Here is an 8,833-nt window from a genome sequence, read left to right on the forward strand (position 1 = left end):
TTAGGCTGGATGCTAAAACACCCGCAGATGCAGACAGCAATAAAACACACAGCGGGTTATGAAATACCCCACACCGCGGCTGGCTCGGGAGTGCCCGAAGCCGCAGAAGACCCGGTTCGGACGGCGCGGGGGGCCCTTACCTGCACGGGCGCTGCTCAGGGGCGCCTGGAGCCGGCGGAGCCACCGCTCCTCGTCCTGCTCCATGTGGGAGATCAGGTTCCGCCGCTGCCCGGAGGTCCTGCCGGAGGAAGGGAAAGGGGAGAGCAGAGCCCGGCCGCCCGCCCCGCCGGGGCGCCTGCGCCGGGGTCCAGAGAGCAGCGACGCGCGGCCTCGAGGCGACAGCCGCGCTGCCCGGGCCCGCGGGGCCGGGTCCGACCGCGTAGCGGCCGCCGCGAGGCCGGGCCGAGCCGGGCCGAGCCCGGCCGGGCCGCTACCCGCTCCGGGCTCGCCCACAGCCCGGCGGCGGAGCCACGTGACGGCGGCGGCCAATGGCAGGCGGCGGTCGCGGCCGCGGCCTGCGAGGACGACGTGAAACGGCGGCGGCGGCGGCGCTGCTGCCGGTGCTCGGCGCTGTCCGGGCGCGTTACGAGGCGCTTCTCGCCGTTCAGGGCCCGTTGCTGCCGAGTATGAACGGCGGGCAAGCTCGTTACCTGCAGCACGCGGCTCCCCCGTGGGGGAAGCGCCGCTGTCACGCGGGGGAGCCGCTTCTGAGCCTCGTGCAGGAGCAGGAGGAAGGTTCTTGGCCCTCGAGGTCCCCAGCGAAAGCAGAGGGGCAAAGCAGGAGAGCGGAGACCTGCCCTGGGAGGCCGCCAGGAGGGCTGCCGGCACCGGGGCCCAGGCGTCAGGGACACACGTCAGCCACCACCGCGGCTGGGGCGAGATGAAAGGGAAGAGCAACCGCACGCAGGGAGGTCGGAACGCACCGTGAACGCGTTACCTGTGTCCCCAGGAACCTCTGTGGGACCTGCGTGGCCAGGCCTCCCCCCGTCCTTCGTATGGCCACCATGGAGCTGAAGCGCACAGGTCACTGACCAAAGCCCACGGAATCCACCAGCATGGAGCTACCAAAGGCTCCAGGAGGCCCTTGGATGAGCACAAGGCTGTTCTTGTATTTAGCACTTCGGTACCTAAACTTTAGCACTGTAAACACAATAGTTGGGAGTTACTGGTCGGGTAGAAAGGGAGGGCACAACAGTCATCACCCTACCGATTTTGTAGGTAGGAAATGTGATAATGCACAAAACAACAGGCAGTAGCTGCAAAAGTTGCTCTACTAGTATCCATAGGCACTCACACAGATCACTTCGTTGTCACACACATTTGGAAGTGGTTTTTTTCAAAGCTCATTTGGAGCTCATCAGGTGTGTTGGGGTAGGCCAAAGGCTTTATACATTGCCAATAACATATTGGCTACTTTTTAACATAGTAAACAATTCAAATCTTTGTTGAAAAGGTTTTTTTCTTATAGAGACAATGGATTTTCCAAGAGAGATATGACCCTGTGTTAGGAACATACAAAAACAGAGAAAAGTATACAAATGAAACTGATTGATAACGTCATCACTGGCAGATGGAAACATTAATATTAGCTGGAAGAGACACCCTTGCGTACAGATTAACAGAGCAGGAGAATGAATAATGGCTTTCTGATAATTTGCAGCATGCAGGCTGCATTGTGACCTATCTGACATGCTGCAAGTCATTTTTCCTCTTTTGGGAGAATTGTTAGAATTAGGAAAACCATTTAATTTTGTCAACTGTAGCCACAAGAATACTGAGAGAAGCCTCTGCAAAATGTTATCTCCAATCCGAATGGCACAGTTGTTAAATTTTTGTTTTGTTTCATTAGGCAAAGTGTTTAGTTGAAAGGCTTAAGGATGACAGAGAAAAGAGGATATAGGCATTTTCAGTAACTGTTCTTTTTAAAATTTTTTTTTCTTAGCATGCTACCAAGTTTCTTATGGTGCAGTCCTATTAGTTGAACGATTGTAATTTATATGCCCAAAGTGTAACACTGTATTTGCTGAAGGTCAAGATATAAGAAAGAATGGATTGCAAAAGTTTTGATGATAAATGTCTTGACTAGGAATACAGCAGAGAAGATGGAAAGGGATCTTACTTATTTTCACATATTAAGACTGACAAGAGAGAAATATGTGATACATTATGGGAAACAGTATTTCCTAGAATGCCACTTAAGGCAAAACTTGGCCTTTTTCTGCAAGAAAGTCTTCCCCCATCTCTCCTTCTGGCCGACCAAAACACCTTCCCCAGCCTTACCTGGAGTCTCTCCTACCTTGGTGCTCTCCATCTCAAACAAACCTGGTGATCTTCCTCTCTCCAGCCACTGCGCAGCAATCCCTTGTTCCAGCTCTCCTTGCTGCTGGGCCCCTGTGCCACGACTCACCTTGTCCTTCCGTCCTCTGCTGAGGACCCTTCCAGCCAGAGCGCTCACTGTGGAGCCACTACTGCTCCCAGCTAGACCCAGGACTGCTGCTTAGGCTGCCCCGGGCCTTCCTAAGGCATTACCTGTTACAGTTTATCATCAAGATCTTATTCTGTTTATTTATATAAATTAAATAAAAAGGCTATAATATATCAAAAATATAAATAATTTCCAGAATACATAAATACGTTACAAAAGTGGCTCCTTTTTTAAAAAAAATAACAATGTGTCCTTTTTGCCAAGACCTTTTCAGATTCAAAGCTCTCAAAACACATGAAAGTCAGAAGAGCTCACAAAATACATATAAAAGATGACCTTTTAGGGTCCAGGAGTTTGTCCAAGAGTTCCAGATGATGTTCACAACTTCTTTTACAATAGGTTTAAGAAGAGACTGTTCAAGGAAGAGATTTAATCACTATAATACCATCTCCTTAAAAAAACAAAAACAAAAACCCCCACCTCTGTCAAGGATGTGCTCTGATCGGACTACAAAGACAAGGTAACACAGCCCTCAGAAAATGGAGCAGATTATATCTTGGAGATCCCAGCACGCCAATACCTGCTACATGCTGGACACACACAGCGGAATGTTGGAATCCAGGCTTTCACACAATTGCTGGTGTTAGAGGACACTGCAAAGCCATGAGAAATAGTTTAGAAGAACAGCTGCACACAGATTGAGGAGTTTTACCAGAGACCACCAAATTAACCAAGGACAGCAAAGGCCTCTTATTTCCACAATGTCCCCTGCGTAGCAATCAGTAGGGCCGCTCAGATACTGAATAAATAACTACTTGGAGAGTCTGAAGATTCAGGAAAAAAGATCTTATTAGGGAACTAAAACTTATTAGGAAAAAATGGAAAGCAAAGATAAAGAGGAGAAGCAGCAGGGGAGTGCACCAACAGGAGGGATCTTTGCAGCTGCCGCTGGAAATGGGAGAGAGGCTCCATTCAGTAGCGTTTCCTCTGTCTTCCGTTCCCCTTGCCTTTGGCTTCCTTCTCCTTCCGCTCTGCAGCCGTGGTGACGGTGATACAGTAAGCATCTAGAAAATCCATCAGCTTTGCCTTGGAAATCTTCATGCCGTTTGCTTTCAGCTCTCGGTGCAGTGCAGCCAGCTCAATTGGCTCGTAAGAGAGGACCTTGTGGTACAGGACTGAATTTGAAATGATGCAGTTTCCCACTGCGTCCAGTGTATCTGCTTCCTGGGCTGCTGTCTGAGAAGCTGGGAGCTCCTCTTCCTCATCCTCGGATATATTGCTACAAGAACTAAAAGTGAGAAAAAGTGCAAAAAACAATCAAGGAAACAACTGGTCATCAAGGGCACACTCAGAGATGCCCAAGTCCCTGGCTGCCAACCCTTGCAATGCCCTGTGTAGGATCTCCGACACCAGCAATTGCCAAAGGGAGGGAGGCAGAACACGCCACGTGTTCTGCAAACCTGCACATCGAGCTGTGCCGGTGCTGCCCGGCATTCCTTGCTCCTGCTGCACTGCTGCTGACACACTTGCTCTGTGCAGCACCACACGCAGTGCTCACCGAGCAGCGCTCCCTGCTCCTCTTGCAGGCTCTCACTCAACCCTGCGAGGCTCCTTGCAGTGCCAGCTTTGAGCTCTGCCCATGTGCAGTTTCACCCGTGAGCATTTCTGTGCTCTCAGAATAGCTCACTAGCAATTAGACTGAAACGCACAACAGAAGAACTTACTTCAAGTGACAAAAGCTCAGGGAAGCTGCCTACAGTACAGATCCCCTGTATTCTGCATTGACACTTATATTTCCCATTTTCCCAGCTCATCTCTGTGCTGCACAGTAGACTCCTTTGTTAGTATTTTGTTCCCCTACCTCTGTATACCAGTAGAGACGTCACTGCCATCCAGCGAGGATGAAGATTCCCGAGAATATGAAGATTCCCGAGATGATGAGAGCATCAGCTCCTCCTTATCAGCTGCCAGAGAGCTCCTCTCTGGAGATACAGTTGGTGTCTGTCTACAGTTGGAGATTTTGGCACGTTTCCCACCAGCATGCCCGTTAGTCTTCAGCTGCCTACGGCGCTTGGCTGGAGGCCTCTGTGGGGGAAGCTGGGAGGATGGGATATCATCCTCTGTGTCAGTATCCACATCCGTATCCACGTCCTGGTGAGTATCCTGGAATATGGCCTTCAACTTTAACACCATCTGGCGTTTTGGGAAAGGACGAACTCCAAATCTGAAAGAGAAAGGTAGGACTTAAGCCTAAGATAATGCTGCGCCTTCCACTGCTATAGCTCAGCAATGTGACCAGGCCAGGAAGCTCAGTGGCCAGCTGGAAGAGCATGACATTGGAAAACCATCAAGTTTTCCCCTTTAGCACAGTAGCTGCCTTTCACACCACCTACCAGCAGGTTTCTCACAGAATCACAGAATGGTTGGGGTTGGAAGGGACCTCTCGAAATCATCTAGTCCAACCCCCCTGCTCCAGCAGGGACACCTAGAACATGTGGCACAGGGTGACATCCAGGCGGGTTTGGAAGATCTCCAGGGGAGGAGACTCCACAACCTCTCTGGGCAGCCTGTTCCAGGGCTGTGACACCCAAACAGTAAAGAAGTTCTTCCTCATATGGAGATGGAACTTCCATGTATTTTTTCTGCTCATAAAGAGATGTACTTGCACTTTTTTTTTTTTTCTAGATATACTTGTAGAAGCAGTGCTAACCTGCTCAACTCCCTCTTCAGTTCTGGGGTCTTCATAAGGGAGTAAGCTGGCATTGGTGTCATAGGAGTCTCAGGAGACTTGTCCTTCTCAGGAGACTTGTCCTTCTCTTGACAGGCAGGTTCTGCAACAGAATGAAATTGTCATCAGAATTAGTACAGAAGGATATAGGAGGGATGATATCTTCCCCTCCTGGTGGCAGATATTTTAATGTTATCTAGTAACTGTTTAAGAAGAACTACTTGTCTGCAAGCTGCTCTACTAAATACCTTTATACCGAACAGATCAACACTTTCGTCTTCCTTGGGTCTAGGATATTTGTTTTTTACTGTCTTTAAATCAGAAAACAAATTGAGCCATATGTTAGGTCTGAATAAAAAAGCCCACTGGAGGCTTTGATAGAACTGCTGCAAGGTAATTAAAAATATATGTTTACTGAATTCTGTGAAGTGGTTCTTTCCCAAGGAAGAAAATTGCATAGGAGAGACTTGATGCAGAAGAAACCGAACAAGTCAAGGTTCTGGGGGCCTGAATTAGATACTGATTTAGTGATACTGATTTCCCGATACTGTGAAGCACAGTCAGTCTCAGGTCATGTTCTAAATCCTGCTTGTTAAACTAATTACTTACGATAGTATAATTAGTAATATATCTAATAAATATTAAGGGATAAATTACTGTTCTTAGAGCTTAGATGGAAGGAACTGTCCTAGTAAGCAGCTGACCCCAGAAGGGTATGACCCCAGAGGCTAGTGTTCTCTGTGTCATCAGACATTCAAGCAGACAAGGCCCAGCTCCTGACACCACTAAGTGCAATCTGGTGGCAAAGAGCAGCTTGGCCCTTAGTCTTGTGTGCGTCCTGAAACCGCTCACTGTGTCCTCCAGTTGGGACCAGTGCTGGACACACAAAAATCTGTTGGAAGAGCCTACAATCAGCAAACACAAGGGCAGGGCAAGTCAAAGCAAAGGCAAATCAGAAGAGCTTTGCAGGAAAATATGCAGAGAGCCTACCCGTGGGCAGGAGAGGCACCTACTTCCAGCCAACCTCTATACTTCTACCACTGGAAGCAAAGCTTACCCAATGTCTTCGTGTAATTGTTAGCACATACATCAGTGATGAATGCATGAAAAACAAGACCCATTACTGCAAGGAATAATCATTCCCTAGCATGCAAAGTGAAGGCTGTTTGATTTTTTTTCCCCTCCCAGGTAATGTCTCATCATTTCTACAATGCATACGATCACTGTCAAAGCAGCAGCATGAATGGATCACAAATGGCTACGCTCCAACTATCCCACGTATTTAGTTGCACTCCCCCACATCAGAAGCTGACTGTACCTTCTTGAGCCTGGCCCTGACTGCTTTGGATGAGAAGGCCAAAACACCCTCTCAATATAGCAGGTGAACAACAAACAGGATGATCACCTAAAATGACAACAATTTAACCTACTTCAGTGAACCCTGTACAGATACAAGCTCTCACCGGGAGTCTTTGCAAGGTCTGTCGGACAGGCATCTGCTGAAGCTGACACCTTCTCAGTTAAAAAAAGCATCTGTGGGAATTCCTCCTCTTCACTATCCGAAACTTCCCAGAATCTGGGCTTCAGGAAACTTTCAGGAGAGCCAGACTCTGGTAACTTCCTCTCTTGTTCTAGCTCCATTTCATCATCAGCAGATGAAAAAATAATATCAGCCTCTTTTCTGTTCTGGACTGCAACATCCGGAGTTTTTATGACTGGTGTTGACAAAACTGAAGCATATTTATGCTTGTTTAAATCAGTGCAGAAAAGCTCTTTTGGAGAAATCGTGCTCTCTATGTTCCGATTTCCTGATGTAATGTCCTGCTCATTGGCTTTCTGGAAAGCTATTTTGGGAGACAGGAATGGTTTTTGATTTCTCTCTGGTGTTTTTGCTTCTCTGGGAAATTTCCTATCCGATTCTGAAGACATAAGTGAAGAACCAACAGCAGGATAAAAAGACATAGAAGATTTGAGAGGAGGACTGCCAAAAAAACCATCCCTGTGTGGAGAGAGGTCTTTTTGTGACTTGGAGTAAGGAAGCAAATCATTAACATCAACATGTTTTTCGCTAACAGCCTTTCCTGACTCTTTGATAACTTCTTTCATTGGAGAAGGCTCACTGTATTCTATCTGATTTTTGGAAAATAAGCATTTATAATTTTCACGCCTATCAGTATCATTGTGCAGTGAACAGTTGGTGAATTGTTGTTCTTCCAAGCGGTCGTCTCCTCCCATATTATGTGAAGCCTGAGACAACTTGAAATCTTTCCCACTTTCCCATCTCCTAACCCACATCTGAGGTTCAAACTGACAAGACTCAAAATTGATGCTTGTGGCATTCACATTTTTGCATCCACTTGTATTCTGCATTTTCTCTTCTTCAGACAAGTCACATTTGGATGTTTCCACATCATTGTCTTCCCTCAGATGTTTGAAGTCATTGCTTATCAAGGCAGATACGGACCTTTTTGCCTCTTTTTTCTTAGTCTGCTGGTTCGCACCTTGGGCTACCTCAGTATCACTACAGATGTTGTAATCTGTGCCTTCACTCATCTCCAGTTTGTCTTGAACCATTTTTCTTTGAGTTGCAGCAAACTCATATATTTCCTCCGGCTCCTGTTCACCCACCCCGTTGTCGTCTTCCTTCTGGCATGCAGGGTTTAGCACAGCTTCTTCTTCCTCATCTTCACCCACCCACACTGAGTTCAGGAGCTCTTTGAAGTTCTCAGCTCTGTTATCATTATCTTCATCGTCTCTCGCAGAGAGGAGATCATCTTCTGGATCCACTCCAGAAGATGCCTGGCTCTCTTCAGCGCAGTCCTTACACTTGAGCACAAGTTCCCTTAAATCAAACCTGCAAGAATGTAACAGAAATGTTAATGTTTATCTCCCTCAAAATTCATTCAAAATTCCAAAATGTTATAGTTGCCTGATCAATCTAGTGAGTCTTGTAAAGAAAGTTAAATTTAATTTGTGAAACTGTTGTGCCAAATTAGACATGCAGTTTCAACATTAATAAAGTCAATAACAATTTCAGGTTTTCACTCCGTGTCACCATAATCTTCTCAGGTTTCACACTTATTTCCTCCATTCCAAACAATGCATCGCTGCCACTACAGAGGATAATCAGTTCTCCTTGATTAGGTATGAGTTTAACTGACTATCAACATAAAAGAGCAGATTTTTTTTCCTGGTCTTTTTCAGAATTATTTTAAAAGGAGGACACCTACATTTCCAGAACTAAGTGATTTTGATCCGATAGAATGTGTTTCATCTGCTGCTGTTTCAAGTTCATTATCTAACACATGTCTAGGATCATGACTGACATAACAAATTAGCATTGCCTGCATCCACATTCTGCAAGTCTCATTCAGATTAAGTGTGTCACTAGGGCAATGCTTTGAGAATTACACTCATCACCATTGCCACCATCAGCTGTCATTAAAGATCATGAGACAAAACTTGGCAAAAGTGTTCTAGTCATAAACCAAAAATAGAAAATCTCAAGCAGATGTAACCTGAAGAAAGATTCATGAAAAAATGAGGATAAGATGCTCGTGTGTTCATATTTCACTTAAGATGGAAGCAGAGGTACTTGCATCTCAAGTGAAATGAGTTTTGTGAAAGCCACTGAAACCACAACAGAAGGTATCAGGTTAAAGTCCATGTGGCTGAAAGCA

The sequence above is a fragment of the Tinamus guttatus genome, unplaced genomic scaffold, assembly GCF_059628265.1.
Source record: "Tinamus guttatus ecotype Peru unplaced genomic scaffold, ASM5962826v1 Tinamus_guttatus_pri_ptg000532l, whole genome shotgun sequence".
Classification (NCBI taxonomy): domain Eukaryota; kingdom Metazoa; phylum Chordata; class Aves; order Tinamiformes; family Tinamidae; genus Tinamus; species Tinamus guttatus.